Source organism: Canis lupus, chromosome 28 (genome assembly GCF_011100685.1).
Source record: "Canis lupus familiaris isolate Mischka breed German Shepherd chromosome 28, alternate assembly UU_Cfam_GSD_1.0, whole genome shotgun sequence".
Classification (NCBI taxonomy): Eukaryota; Metazoa; Chordata; class Mammalia; order Carnivora; family Canidae; genus Canis; species Canis lupus.
Window position 1 is genome coordinate 29,448,006 of NC_049249.1, and position 16,644 is coordinate 29,464,649.

At 41.0% G+C, this 16,644-nt stretch overlaps 1 long non-coding RNA gene across 1 annotated transcript in view; it reads left to right on the forward strand.

Annotated features, from left to right (window-relative positions):
- LOC111093039 overlaps window positions 1-16,644 on the forward strand; it is a 30,614-nt gene that overhangs the window by 8,214 nt on the left and 5,756 nt on the right. The window contains exon 2 of the long non-coding RNA XR_005380298.1: window positions 230-378. This is a non-coding gene — a long non-coding RNA (uncharacterized LOC111093039). The remainder of the gene's footprint in view (window positions 1-229; window positions 379-16,644) is intronic.

Sequence of the window (16,644 nt, forward strand, 5' to 3'; positions counted from 1 at the left end):
CAACATGTTAAATGTGCCTGTGCTATGACTGCTGATGAGACAGTGATTGCATTGGCCCCCCATCCCACCTAGTCTGCACCCCACCCTGGATCTAAGCCTTTTAAAATATAACTGAGTTCAGCCACTTGATTTGATGGTTGGGATGTTAGTAGGCTTGACTCAAGCAGAGACCTGAAAAAGCCTTTGTGTGTTTCTGCATTTTCTCTTGTTCTTCTGCTTCTGCCCTGAGAACTGAGGCCATCCTAAGCTGAGCCATCTTCACTGTCCCTGCTGAGGCTGTCCCAGATCATCCGACCTGCAGCTGACCTACGGGCATGTGAGTGAGCCCAGGACGGCCCTGGTGAGCCCCACCAAACTGCCAACCCATAAATACAGAAGGTAAATAAATGCTTATTGTCTGAAGCTACTGAGTGTGGGGTTGCCTGCTACACAGCTTCGTTGTGCAAACACATAACCACCTGCTCTTTTTCTAGGAACTTGTCATAGAGCTAATCGGACAATCATGCAAAGATGTGTGAACAGGATATCCTTTATGGCGCTGTTTCCAATAATTTTAAAAAACCACTTTTATCTTTTTAAACGATTATATTTATTCATTTGAGACAAAGAGAGCAAGCGAGAGCATGAGCGGGGGGGAGAGGCAGAAGGAGAGAGAGAAGCAGACTCCTTGCAGAGCAGGGAGCATGACTTGGGGCTCGATCCCAGGACCCTGGGATCATGGCCTAAGCCGAAGGCAGACACTTAACCAACTGAGCTACACAGGCGCTCCCTAAAAGACTAATTTTTAAAAAAATGATCTGAATGCTCAATAATGAGGGGTTGGTTTTTTTAAATCAAATTTATACAAAAAATAAAATAAAATCCATATGATGCAATGTCATTAGCCATTTAAAAAGGTCATGTAGGGGCATCCGTGTGGCTTAGGTCATGATCTTGGGGTCCTGGGATCCAGCCCTGAGTCAGGGCTTCCTACTCAGGGGGGAGTCTACTTCTCCCTCTGCCCCTTCCCACCCCACTCGTGTGTGTGTGTGTGTGTGTGTGTGTGTGTGTGTGTGCGCGCGTGCGCGCGCGCTCTCTCAAATAAAATCTATTTAAAAAAAGAAAAGGTCATGTATATCAATATTTATTGACATGGAAACACACTTGCCTCAGGTTACATTTTTTTTTCAGGTTACATTTTTAAAAATAGAAAAACAGCTTTTAAGGTAAGATCTGTTATTTCTGTCAAATTCAGAGAGAGAAAGAGAGAGAGAGAGAGATGCATCAAAATATTAACAGTGATTATCTTGGAGTAGTTGGATTTTTTACTTCCTTATCCTATTCCAATATTGTATGAATTTGCAAAATGACAATGTGTTATCTTTACACAAAGGGGAAGAAATGGAAATGTCACTAAGAAAATCTTTCTCTCTATATATAAAAACACCGGCTTCCAGTCCTTAGAAAACCTCTGCCCTCTCCCCCAGCTCCCCTTGCCACCAACTTCTACAGAATCCGACTGACCTTGAGGTTGTCTTTCCTGCTGGCCCAGGAGAATAGAACCCACTGTGGGGGGGGGTGGAGGGGAAAGCACCACGTCCCAGGGAGGCTTTCTTTGGAAAGGCCAAGGAAAAGCTTCCCTTCCCAACCTTGTGCAAACAGAGCAAAGAAATTACCCACAGAACCAACTCCAGCCATGTTTTTTTTTTTTTTTTTTAAATCCTTCCACCCAAGTCATAATATTTTTGGAGTGAGATTTACTTTACAATATTTTAATAACTGCAGCATTGCGACTGGAAGTCCTTTGTAGCTGGTCTCAGGGGCCTTCCTGGGACGTTGCGCTTAATGAGGTTTATAATTCAATATAACTACATCTGCATCTTTAATTATGCCTAACATTTAATCTTCACTGCTCCACTTGAATTGGAAGAGCTAAAATTAGGCCTGCTGTAGTTTAATCTGATAATAAACATCCATGACATTTAGAGCAAAAATGTACTCATTTCATTAGAGTGGCCGACACATTTACCATTTGCCTGAACTGAACAAATAGTCTCAGCAGCCCTTCTAACTGCAACAGAGAACATTGTTTTAAACAATCCCCCTGTAGACTCCCATAACTCTAGACCTTGGAGGTTAAGTAGTCCAACATCACTGTTTCTCAAGGGAGGGCATTGAGGCCCAGAGACGTCAAGTGATTTGTCCAAAGTCACACAGCAAGTTAATAGGTGGAGGGTATTGAAGGAAACAAGACCCAGGTTTCTTGAATCCCTGCCCAGTGGCCCATTTGTCATTCCTCTACTGCCACGCTGGCACATGTGGCTAAATTAGGACACTGTTTTTTGTTGGTCAAGCAGCCCTCTGGGCAGCACTCCCCTCTGTTGTTTTGTTTTGTTTTGTTTCTTTTATTTTCTTTTTTTAAAGATTTTATTTATTTGAAAGATTGAGAAAGAGAGAGCATGAGGCCGGGGATGGGAGGGGGTGGATGGGAGTGGAGGGAGGGGCAGAGGCAGAGACAGAAACAGACTCCCCGCTGAGCAGGGATTCCCAACTCAAGGCTCCATCCCAGGACCCTGAGATCATGACTTGAGCCAAAGGCAAAGGCAGCCCCTTAACTGACTGAGCCCCCAGGTGCCCCTCCCCTCCACTGTTTTTATAGAATCCAGACAAGATATCATTCAGGTACCTATATCGAGCCTCACACTCTGACTCCAAACTCAAGGCAATGACAAATAAAATACAAAAGGAGAAAATTAAAAAGATACATCCTCATTCAAAACAAGATAAAGATCTCCATGGACCAAAACCCAAGAGGAAAAAAATGGGAACCGGGCTGAAGCTTGGGGCTATTTGCCTGCAGGTCTGGAAGGAGGCAGAGTTGATCAAGAGTTTAGTTACCCAGGATACTGTATGAGAACCAAAAGTGCCCCATTTAAACCAGTGATAGGAATCAGGCTCTTTGATTTAGGCTGGAACAGTGGCTGAAAAAAATATCTGCCACTCCCCCCTTCCAGGAGCTACAAAACATATGGGCCTGTTTAAGTAGAGAGAGTTGAGTGGTCAGAAGGAGCGGGTAAGGCTTCTCCAGCAACACGTGGACCACGCAGCGTGCTGTGATGGTGACTGGGTCTGTGATGTCCTAGTGCCTCTCTACCAAAAAGATGTGACCCTTGACTATGAGACCTGGTGTTGAACTGGGCCTCCAAGGAGAAAGAGAAAACCCTCCATTTGAGATAAGCTTGTCACTCACACACACACACACACACACACACACACACACACACACTCTCACAGTTTAAAAACCACATGCAAAAGAAAAACTTTTAAAGAGAGAGTTATCAAATAAAATTTGATAAGATTTTATTTATTTGAGAAAGAGAGAGAGAGCAAGCAGGGGGAGACGCAGGCAGGCTAAAGGGAGAAGCAGGCTCCCCTCTGAGCAGGGAGCCCAATGCAAGGGATGCTGGATCCCAGGACCCCGGGATCAGGACCTGAGCCGAAGGCAGACACTTCACCAACTGAGCACCCAGGCACCCCAAGAGTTATCAAATTTTAAAATAGGGGAGCAGAAATGTTGGAACAGTCAGAAACACCTTAAACATTTTATTTAAGTAGATTGTAGGGGGGATCCTATGAGGTTCCCCCCCTTCAACCACTCCTCTGCCTGCCAAGGTGGGCTCCTGAATACCCACTTGTGGAGGTGCTGAGAGCTACAGAAAGTGGAGGCAAGGTCTAGAGATATGGCTGTGAACTTAAGCCAGAGGGAACTAGGAATTTTTTCTGGAAAACTAGAAAGAGAAAAGAATCCAAATTCCAAAACAATGAAGAAAATAAAAACTAACATAATAAATTTAATCTGGAGAAATGTTCACCCTAGACAAAAGAAAAACAACAGAGCAACCTGAAAATGACTGGAAAATAAGTAATTTCATAATCCTCAAAGAGATAGCATTCATGAAAAAGAATAAGAAATCACAAAATGAAATCAGACCAAATCTGAAACAAAACAGGTACATTTTTTTTTAAGTCAGATAACCGGAAATTGAAAAGTAGAGCCACTGAAAGAGAAGTCAAGTCCCCTGATCAAATCCAAAGTACAAGAAAGGCTCAGAATGGCATTTGAGAACATTTCTTGGATGAAACCAGCCAAAGCCTCTGGAAGTTCATGACTGTGGGATGCACCCTGGCTGGGTGAGGGGACTCTAGTCAGAATGTTTAACAGAACCCAGCCAGGAGCTGAGCTGAGTCTTTCAAGAGCTGCATTCTGCTTCAGTCTGGTTTCCGCACTCACCAACTCCAGCACCCGAGCAGGATAAAGAGAAAGCATGCCCGCCCTCACACCAGCTCAGGTAAGAGGATCACAAGGAGACGTCCCCCTCTCTATGTCAAAGCAATAGAAAGTGAGATAAGGGCAACCCATGCGAAGCTTTAGCAAGATGAAGAAAAAATAGGAAAAGAAAAAGAAAGGAAAGAAGGAAGAAGAGAAGGAAAAGGAGAAAATGAAGAAAGGAGGAAGATGAGAGAGAGAGGGAGAAGCAGGGCAGAGAGAGTATTCAAAACATACTAGATTTGAAAAAATAATAATAAATTATTAAAAAAAACCATACTAGATTGGGGCTCCTGGATGGCTCAGTAGGTTTGAGTGACCAATTATTGATTTAGGCTCAAGTCATGACCTCTGGGTAGGGAGACTGAGCCCCATGTTGGACTACACACACACTGAGCACGGAGCCTGCTTTTCTCTCCCTCTCCCTCTGCCCCTCCCTGCCACTCACACGCACACACCCACTCTCTCTCTTAAAAAAATAAATAAATAGGGACACCTGGGTGGCTCAGCGTTTGAGCATCTGCCTTCAGCTCAGGACGTGATCCCGGAGTCCTGGGATGGAGTCCCACATCAGGCTCCCCACGGGGAGCCTGCTTCTCCCTCCACCTATGTCTCTGCCTCTCTCTGTGTATTTCTCATGAATAAATAAATAAAATCTTTTTAAAAATCAATCAATCAAGCACGCACAAAAGATAGAAGAAGATAAAAGATGAACCCAGTCTGGAAGAAAAGATAAACAGAAAAATTCTCCAAGTGTTTTCTGCCATGACAGAAACTTAATAAGAATGTATATTCAAGGGGCACCTGGGTAGCTCAGTTGGTTAAGCACAGGACTCTTGGTTTCAACTCAGGTCTTGATCTCAGGGTCATGAGATCAAGTCCTGCATCCAGTTTCATGCTCAGCACAGAGTCTGCTTGAGATTCTCTCTCCCCCTCCCTCTCATGTTTTCTCTCTTTCAAATAAATAAATAAATACAAACATACATACATACATCTTTAAAGAAAAAAAAAAAAAAAGAATGTGTACATTCAATAAGGGTTTGGGAGAAGAGAAGGGGAGGAGGCCCAGAACTGAAGCAACAGAGTTCCAAAATATTTCTGTTCACTATTTCAGATATAATAAATAGGTTAGACAAAGCTAAGAACAAAATAGACACAGATGAAAATCAAATTGCTGGCATGAAGCAAGCCTTGAGATTATCATAATACAGCAGAGGAAATACAGAGGTAAGAGCAATTAAAGAGCATAACACCTATTTTTTAAATTATCCAACATAGGGATAATTGAATAAAGAATGGTCATGGTTATCTCTAAGTGTCAACTTGGCTAGACTATGGTGCCCAGATGGTTGGTCAACACATCAGTCCCCATGTTGCTGTCAGGGGATTTTTCAGAGGAGATTAACATTTTTTCCCTTACCCTTAAGTTAAGACATTGTATGTAATTAACATTTTAATCAGTGGTCTTTGAATAAAGCACACTACCCTCTACAATGTGGGTGGGCCTCATCCCATCAGTTGAAGGCATTAATAGAAGAAGTCCAAAGTTCCCCAAGGAAGAAGAAATTCTCCTCCAGATGGGCTTCAGACTCAGGCTCTTCCCTGGTTCTCTAGCTCCCACTCCTTGTGCCTCCTGACCCACGTGGCTGCTTTCCCATGTGGCCTTGCAAGGCATGGAACACTTCCTCTCATTAGGAATTACAAGTAATAAATTCTTCTTTCAAGGCAGTTGTCTCTCTGTCACCTTACCAAACCTAATCAAAACAGGTTAGATAGAGGAAGATAGCATTGTCTTGGGTAATGTCTACCCCACTATTCCCACAAAGTAGGTACAATCAGCTCCATCTTGCAAGTGAAGAAAATGAAGCTCAGAGGGCTGAGTACCTGGCTGATGGTGGTTGACAGGGAATATTCATCTTGAGCTACGGGTGCTATAATGGACTTTTTTAATCGAGATATAACCAGTGTTAAAGATATTGGGATATGGTGGGCACTATTCATGAAAATGACAGGAAGCTTTATTTTAGGAGGAAATGTATTAGCTTTACTTAGTGGGAGTGAAAAATGGTAAATGAGTCTACCCAGAGAAGATATCGTGGAAAACTAACAAAATAACTCTGAGGAGCCTGCCAGGATTAATACATCAAACCTCCTGAGCTTTTTATTTACATCCTTACAGTCTTGAGAGGAGGCCAGCCAAGTTGGAATGTGGCCAGTGGAGCAGAGGGTTCAGCTGAGACCGAATTCGGCAGCCCTCTCTCCGGGGTACCCCAGTTATAAAACATGCCGCCCCCAGCATGTTAGTGATCTGAGGAGGAAAGCCACAGGCAAGAAGTAAACAGTAATTAGAGAAAGAGCAACATGTGGTCTTATTCCCTGCTACTCGGAGTCTGGTCTGTGGACCAGCAGCATGGGCATCACCCGGGAGCTTGTTAGAAATGCAGACTCTCAGATGCCATCCCAGACTCATCTACTCAGAAGGTTAACAATATCCTTGGCTGATTCCTATGCACGTCAGCCCTCGGAAAGCTCTGGTCTTCATAGTTCCATACTTGGGAATGGGGGAGCTGGGGAAAGGATCAGGGTGTGTGTGAAGGATGAAACCAGACAAAGGTGAATTCAGGCTGTACATAAAAGGGCTTGTGCTGAGCCTGCATGCGGGGTACTTGGGACCACAGACCTGCTCTAGTTCCCGCTGCTTTGATCAGGGTAGTGTCAATTTAACCTGAGTAATTCTTTGTTGCAAGGGGTGGGGGCTGTCTTGTGCACTGTAGGATGTTTAGCAGCATCCCTGGCCTCTACCCACTAAATGCCAGTAATGTTCTCCAATCCCTCCCAGACCCATGAGCTGTGATAACCCAAATTGTCTCCAGGCATCGCCAAATATTCCCAGGCAGACAGAGGGGAGGAAGTATGTACCCCTTCATTGAGAACTGGAGGGATAGAGAAAGCATTTTTACAAATTCATGTTGCCTCATCTATTCAACCTGGGACCATCAGTACATGAAGAAAAACCAAAAGAAAAGAAGGAAAACAGGGAAATGGTAGTGTTTGTTTTTGTGGTCAGGGTGATTTTGCTGCTGCAATTATATCCCATTCTCTGCTGCCACTAAAGAGAAGAAAGCCTTCACAGGGATGGAAGGAAGGTCAACAACAACTTAGAGGGAAGCCAGGATACAAAGCCAGTCTATCAGGCTTCTAAGCTCATGTTATTTCCATTGCACCATTGCTACCCCAAGCCAGGGGGACCAGGAAGTGCTCTAGACCATGAGCTACGAGACACAGGTTCTAATGCCAGCTCAGATCCTATTAGCTATAGGCCTTTAGATGAGTCACTTCCCCTCCATGTGCCTCAGTTTCCTCTTCTGGGTTAGCCAAAGGATTTAACCTCCATTTCAGTCATCCAATGAAGATCCTAGAAATGATAAAAGCTATACTCACCAACTTCACAAAGCTGAATTCCCATTTCAGAAACATAGATAGAAACAAGATTGAATCTGTTGATTGTCAGTTCCTAGCTAGGCTAAGAGGAGATGTATCCCCGTTAGGACCAAGAAACCTAGGTGGGAAGTCTCACCATTAAATAATTTGATCCAAAGGAGAAAATGGCCAATGAGAGCAAGTTTCAATCAAGGCAGGTATTGTCTTTATCTGCAACAGAGGCATGTGGAAGGATGGATGCCCAAGACTTCCAGATTGGACGACTGGACATTCTATGTCTCTAAGGCTGTTGAACCACCCGTCCCCAGAGGACACTCAGTAACCAAACCGTTCCCAGTCCTAGGGCTCTCTTCAAATAATTTGCTGGAACCTAAATAAAACTGAACCCATCTCAACACAGGGCTGCATCCAAAGTAATCTAAATCCAATTCCTCACGGCTTTGGAAAGAAACGCAGGTCCATATAGGAGAACTCTTAAGGAAGTAGCAAAATGGAAGTAGCTACACCATAGGACACATAGCAAGACTGCCTAAAAATAATTTCTTTTCTCCTTGCAAACCCTCTCTTCAACACACCTCCTAGGTCCCCTCTGCCACAGCCATCCCAACCTTAGCACTCCTCCTCAACTAGCTTGTCTTTTGTAGAGCCTTCTGGCTTTGTTCCCGGTTTCTATCATTCTCCTCTCTGCTACCCACTCTACATAGCCCTACAAAATCCCAGTAGCTGGTTATATCCTCAGTTTGGCTGCATAAATGAGAAAACGAAAAGTATTGCTGGCTTAAACACTCAAGGTCTTAGCTTCCCACATCAAAATTCTGGCAGCCAGCAGTCCAGAGCTTGTATAACAATCCCCTTCTACCTTCCACTCTGCCCTGTGCCACAGCTGGGAGTGCTCTCTGTTGCCAGGTCGAGGACAGCTGCTGTGGTCCCTAGGCCCAGAACGGAGAAACGTGTGTTCCTAGGCCCAGAACGGAGAAACAGGGATGAGAAGGGCACACACACACCCTATCGGGACACTTCCCAGTTTTGGTACTGCTTATGATTTAAAAGGATGTACGAGACCTGATCCTGTGGTAATAACAAGAAAAATGTGGACAAAAATTAAAATCATACTTTTCTATGAGTCTGGTGGAGTGAAAGATGCCAGGAAACCTTGAGGAACTGAATTCCAGAAAGAAACCACCAGTCCTAGGTAAGCAGAAGGCCAAATAGCTTCCCAACCTGAGAAGGAATGGGAAGCTGCTCTGGGTACATGTGGCATTCCATGAGGGGAGAGATTTCCCAAGAACGACGAGGAACCAGCCTAGCCTTAGCTGACTGCCTATCAGTCAGGGCCAAACAGAGAAACAGAACTACTACCTGTGGTACAAAAATCAGGGATTCATCTCGTGGGTTTGACCTTATGCAATATGGTGTTGCCCCAAATCACTAGAGGCAAGCTAGCCTGGCAGTCAGAAAGGAAAACTGAATGTGGATGAAGGCCAGGACAAATTGCAATCATAGGATGTACTGGGACTTATGGGGACAAACTAAAATCCACATCTGTTGCTCACAGTTTCCAAACTTAAAGCTGTGAATCATCTGTAGGAAAAGCTAACAACCTTTGCCTCAGAGGTACACATGCGGTTGACCCACATCTGATGGGAGCGAGATGAGCCAGGGATCAGGTGTCCCATGCCAAGCAGGCAAACCTTCCTGGTGTCCCTGCTGACCTCCAGAATGCAAAATAGTACAGCAGCAGTTTCTCTTCTATTTTTCAAGCCTTGTGCAAAATGTTTCTTGTGGCCTAAACTAACCCAGAAGCACAGGGAGGGAAATTCTAGGAAATGTGTTCCCTGTTCAGTGAAACTGACAAAATATAGAGTTACCATAGACTGTGTGGGCTGGCAGGATGGGGTACCATCTGGAAGAGCTCCAAGTGCAAAAATAAATTACTCAGTTCAACAATGTTGCCCCCCCCACCAAAAATTTTGCCAAGGAAGGAGTCATGAAGAAAGGGCAGGTGAGCAGGGACAAACCACCTAGTCCTGCTCAGCTCATCATGATCTTGGGGACTGGATTTGGGGGCCCCGAGGACTTGAATGCAATGTGGGGGGAACCAAAAATATCCAAACTGTAATCTAACCACCTCCCAAGACAACTACTGCAGGGTGGGACGCAAGGTAGACTATCACCAGCAAGCTCAATCTCATTAAGGCTGCAGCCCAACCAGACTCAAAGAAGATTCTGACCAATTAGCCCTGCACTCTATCTGTAAGACAGAGAGTAGGTTTGCATGTTCCAGGAAACAAACAACCAAAAATTATATTTTCCCCTCCACAAAAGATTATGAAACGAAGGGAGCAGGAACATCTAACCAAAAGTCAGCAAAATCACAGTCAGTAGAGAGATTCACAGACAAATTAGTTGGAATTAACTGATAAGAAATGTAAATCAAGTTTTATAAATATTTTAGATAAGTTATAGGAAAAGATGAATATAATGGCTAAACATAAGGGTTATTTCAAGAAAAAAGAGGGGCACCTGGGTGGCTCAGTAGGTTAAGCACCTACCTTTGGCTCAGGTCAGGATCCCAGGGTCTGAAGATCAAGGCCCATATTTGGCTCCTGGCTTAGCAGAGTCTGCTTTTCCCTCTCCCTCTGCTCCTCCCCAACTCATGCTCTCTCACTCACTCTCTCTCTCAAATAAATAAAATCTTTAAAAAAAGAAAAATTGGAAAAAATAGAAACTCTAGAACTGCAAAATAACTATATACTGTAGGATTTATAATGTATGTTAGAATAAAATACGACACCATAGCACCAAAGATGGAGGAGAGTTCTTACAATATTCATGAATTCAAGGTAGATTATGATAAATTAAGGATACATGTTTAGGGGCAGCCCCGGTGGCTCAGCGGTTTAGCGCCACCTTCAGTCCAGGACATGATCCTGGAGACCCGGGATCGAGTCCCACGTCGGGCTCCCTGCGAGGAGCTTGCTTCTCCCTCTGCCTGTGTCTCTGCCTCTCTCTCTCTCTCTCTCTCTGTGTCTCCCATGAATAAATAAATAAAATCTTTCTTTAATTTTTATTTATTTATGATAGTCACACAGAGAGAGAGAGGCAGAGACACAGGCAGAGGGAGAAGCAGGCTCCATGCACCTGGAGCCCAATGTGGGATTCGATCCCGGGTCTCCAGGATCGCGCCCTGGGCCAAAGGCAGGCGCTAAACCACTGCGCCACCCAGGGATCCCTAAATAAAATCTTGAAAAAAAAAAAAAAAAAAGGATACATGTTTAATCTCTAGAGAAACCATTGCAAAGGTAAAAAAAAAAAAAAAAAAAAAAAAAAAAAAGATATAGCTAAAAATCCAGGAGAATATTTAAAATAAAATATGAAATAAGTACTGGCTTAATCCCAAAAAAGGTAGGAAAGAAGAAACAAGAACAGATAGAACAAAATGAAAACAACAGGAAGGTAAATTGAAATACAATTATAAAAATAATTATATCACATGTAAATGGATTAAACATTGTTATTAAAAAGAGAAATTAGGCAGCCCTGGTGGCTCAGCGGTTTAGCGCTGCCTTCAGCCCAGGGCCTGATCCTGGAGACCTGGGATCAAGTCCCACGTCGGGCTCCTTGCATGGAGCCTGCTTCTCTCTCTCTCTCTCTCTCTCTCTCTATCTATCTATCTATCTATCTCTCATGAATAAATAAATAAAATCCTAAAAAAAAAAAGAGAGAGAACTCATAAGAACACCTGGTTAGCTCTGTCAGTAGAGCATGCAACTCTTGATGTCGGGGCTGTAAGTTTGAGTCCCACATTGAGTAGGAAAGATTACTTAAAAACAAAACAAAATCTTTTTTAAAAATATTTTATTTATTTATGAATGAGAGATACAGAGAGAGAGAGGCAGAGAGAGAAGCAGGCTCCATGCAGGGAGCCTGACGTGGGACTCGATCCCATGTCTCCAGGATCACACCCTGGGCTGAAGGCAGGCGCCAAACCGCTGAGCCACCCAGGCATCCCCAAAACAAAATCTTTTTTAAGAAGGGAGAAAAAAGGCAGAGAGAGGAGAGAAATTGTCAGACTAGATACAAAAGGTAGGCCAAACTATATTCTGTCTACAAAAGACATACTTTTAACCACAAAGATTAAAGTAAAAGGATGAAAAAAATATCCCATGTGAAAACTAATCATACAGAAGCTAGAGAGGCTATACTACTATTAGACAAAGTAAACTTTATGATAAAAAATATTACTAGAGATAAAAGGGAGAATTTATAATGATAAAAGTATCAATTAATTAAAAAGACATAACAATCTTCAATGCATATGTAACTAAAAACATAACTTCAAAATGCATGTGGCAAGAAATTGACAAAAAGGGAGAAATATCAAACTCCAATAAAAAATATACAAAAACAAACAAAAAAGGGAGAAATAGATCCATAACCAAAAAGTATATTTTAACATTACCATCTCAGAAATTCATAAAAGAAACAGACAAAATATTAGGAATATAGCAAATCTGAATAACACTATCAGCCAACTTTACCTAATTGGTGTTTACCAAATATAATAAGCCATGATACAAGTCTTAAAAAATTTTTTTAAGATTTTATTTATTTATTTGACAGAGAGAGAGAAAGCACAAGCAGGGGGAGCAACAGAGGGAGAAGAAGCAGGCTCACCACCATGAGGGACCCCAACATGGGATTTGATCCCAGGATACTGGAATCATGACCTAATCCAAAGGCAGAGGCTTAACAACTGAACCACCCAGGGATTTAAGGGAGAGGGAGAGAGAGAGGCAAAGAAGCAGACTCCTCGCTGAGTGTGACGGCTGATGCAGGGCTTGATCCCAGGATCCCGAGATCATGACCTGAGCCAAAACCAAGAGTCAGAGGCCCAACGAACTGAGCCACCTAGGCTCCCCTTAAAAATTTATATATGGTCAAAATAATTCAGAGTATGATTCTCTGACCAAATTTAATTAAATTAGAAATGAATAATAAAAGTATAGAAAATCCCTGAATATCTGGAAATTGAGCAACACTCTTTTAAGCAATCCATGAGTCAATGAAGAAATCACAAGAGAAATTAGACAATATTTCCAATAGAATGATAATGAAAACAAATTTATCAAAATTTGTGGGATGCAGCTGAAGGAGCACTTACAGGGAAATTTATATCCTTAAATGCTTATATTAGAAAAAAGATTTAAAATCAATAACCTAAGCCTCCATTTTAAGAAGCTAGAAAAATAAGAATAAAAACACAAAATAAGCAGAAGAAAATAAATAAAAATCCACGAAATAGAAAACATACAAAAAATAGAAATAATAAATCCAGAAGTTAATTCTTTGAATAGATTAATAAAACTGATAAACCCTCACAAAGTTAATCAAGAAAAAACAATTATCAGTCTTAGGAATAAAAATGGGGCATCACTATAGATCATATATATACCAAAAGGATAATAAGGGAATACGAATAACCTATGCCAATAAAGTTGACTTCCTAGATTAAAAAGACAAATGCCTTATAAGATGTAACTTCCCAAAATTGACATAAGAAAAAATAGAAAATCTGAAGAGCCCTATCTGTCCAAAAGAAACAATGAAGTTATAATTAAAAGCCTCCCACAAAGAAAACTCCAGGCCCAGATGTCTTCCCTGGTGAATCCTATTTAAGGAAGAAATATTAATCTTATCAAAACTCTTGCATAAAGTAGAAGAGGAAAGAACATTTGCTAAATTATTTCTATGAAGCCTGTTTAACCTTATTACTAAAACAAAGATATCACAAGACAATTACAGACTAATGTCTCTCATGAACATAGACATAAGAATCCTCAAAAAATTCCAGTAGTATATGAAAAGGATAACACATCATGACTAAAATTAATTTAAGAGATTCAAGATTAACTCAACATGCAAAAATAATCAACCAATACATTTCATCACATTAACTGAATAAAAAAAGTTAAATAATCATCACAGTAGTTGCAGATAAAGCATGTGGCAAATCTGACACTCATTCATATTTAAAATAACAAAAACAAAAAATACTGCTTAGCAAAATAGAAACAGAAGAAAACTTCCTCAATCTTATAAAGAGGGACGCCTGGTTGTCTCAGCGGTTGAGCACCTGCCCCTGGCCCAGGGCGTGATCCGTGGTCTCAGGATGGAGTCCCACATCAGGCTCCCTCTCTGGAGCCTGCTTCTCCCTCTGCCTACGTGTCTGCCTTTCTCTCTGTGTGTCTCTTTCATGAATAAATAAATAAAACCTTTTTTAAAAAAAAAAACAAAAAAAAATAATCTTATAAAGGATGGTTATGAAAATCTTACAGCTTACATCAGACTTAATGATGACATACTGATGTTCTCTTTTTGAGATCAGGAGCAAGGTAAAGATATCTGTTCTTGTCATTTCTATTCAATATTGTACTGTAGGTCCCAGACAGTGAAATAATGTAAAAATAATAATAAAGTTTGAAAAGAAAGAAGTAAATTTACCTTTATTTGTGGAGGATGTGATTGTTTACATAAATATATCTAAGAAATAAATCTCTTTTAAAAATTACTAAAATCAAAAAAAAAAAAAATTACTAAAATCAATAAGTGGATTTAGCAACATCATAGGATACAAGGACAATATAAAAAATCAGTTGAATTTCTATATAATAGAAGCAAATAATTGCAAAATAAAAATTTTAAAAGAATAATATCTACCTATAGTAGCATTTTAAAAATACTTACAGGCACACTTAACAGAAGACATGCAAAACTTCTACATTGAAAATTACACATACTGCTGAGAGAAATTACTACCTAAAAAATACAATGATATACCATGTTTATCTCAGTATTGTTATGTCAATTCTTTCCAGATTCAAAACAACCCCAATAAATACTTCATTTCTATAGAAATCGAAAAACAGATTCCAACACTTCTACAGAAATAAGTGCAAAGGACCAAGACTAGCCAAAGCAATTTTGGAAAAGAAATTTTGAAAACTCATACTACTTGATTCCAAAACTTACCATAAAGCCACAATAATCAAAACAGTGTGGTACTTACATAAGGACAAAATTATTAATGGAACAGAGTCCAGATCTAGATCCAAATACATACTGATAACTTATTTTTGACAAGACCGTAAGGCAGTTCAATGCACAGAGGGGATCTTTTCAAGAAATCATGATGGAATATACTAGACATCCATGTGGGAAAAAAATGAATCTCAACCTCTACCTCATTCCATATATACAATTCAATTTGGAATGGGTCACAGACCATAGTGTAAAAGCTAACATTACATTATTTTTTAAGATATTAATTATCTATTTGAGAGAGAGAGAGAGCATGAGCAGGGATAGAGTGAGAGGGAGAAGCAGACTCCCCAGTGAGCGGGGAACCTGACGCAGGGCTCAATCCCAGAACCCCAGGATTATGATCTGAGCCAAAGGCAGACACTTAACCAACTGAGCCACCCAGGTGGCCCCAAAGCTAACATTATTTATTAAGCTTCTAGGAGAAATCATTTGAGAATAACCTTACAAATGTAAGGCAGACAAAAATGTCTCAAAGAGCACAAAAAAAGCATAAACCATAATAAAAGAAATTGATAACTTCCATTTCATCAAAAACTCCTGCCTTTTAAAAAAACAGTGTTCATCACTGAGGAAAAGATGTGCAAAATATGTACATAATAAAGGACCAATGTTTAGAATCATAAATTACCCTTTCAACTCAATAAGAAGACAACCAAATAAAAAAGGAAGGGGCAAAAAAAAAAAAAAAAAAAAGGAAGGGGCAAAGATTTGAAAAGATATTTCACAAAATAAGTTATTGAATGGCAAATAAACACATGAGAATGTGAACAACATTATCAGTCACAGGAAAATGTGACTTAAAGCTACAATTAGATAACACTCTACACCCACTAAAGTGGCTAAAATTAAAACAGATGACAATACCACATGATGGTGAGACTATGGGCAACTAGAACTCTCAGACATTGATGCTAGGAATGTAAAATGGTACAATGACTTTGGGAAAAGTATGGTAGGTTCTTACACAGTTAAGCGTACAACCTAGTAATTCAATTCCTAGGTGTTTGTTTATACAAAAGAAATGAAAACATATATCCACATAAAATCTTATATACAAGCGTTCATAGAAGCTTTATCATAATAGCCCCAAACTGAGAACCAACCCACCAGCTGATCTATCATATCAGCTAGTGAACATATGAACAAATCGTGACATGTCCATATAGTAAAATGTTACCCAGCTATAAAAAGAAAAACATTGATACATGCAATTACATGGGTATAACTCAAAAATAGTATGCCGCAAAAAATGTGGAGCACAAAAGAGTACATATCATATGATTCCATTCATTTGAAATTGGCTGCAATGAGGCATTTGGAGAACTTTGTGAAATGATGTAAATACTCTGTATCTTGCTTGTGCTGGTGGTTTAAAGGTACATGCATTTGTGAGAATTCATTGAGCTCTACACTAGAACTGGATGCATCTTATTGCATGCAATAAATTAGGTTTTTTAATGGGGCTTCTGGATGGCTCAGGTGGTTAGGCAGCCACTTGAGCTTGGTTTCAGCTTGGGTCATGATCTCAGGGCGGTGAGATCGAGCCCCACATCAGGCTCTGGGTTCAGCACAGCATCTGCTTGAGACTCTCTCCCTTCTTCCCCTCAGGTTATTCACTCACTCACTTTAAAACCCTTAAATAGGGCAGCGCCAGTAGCTCAGCGGTTTAGCACCGCCTTCAGCCCAGGGCGTGATCCTGGAGACCCAGGATCAAGTCCCACGTGGGGCTCCCTGCACGGAGTCTGCTTCTCCCTCTGACTGTGTCTCTGCCTCTGTGTGTGTGTGTGTGTGTC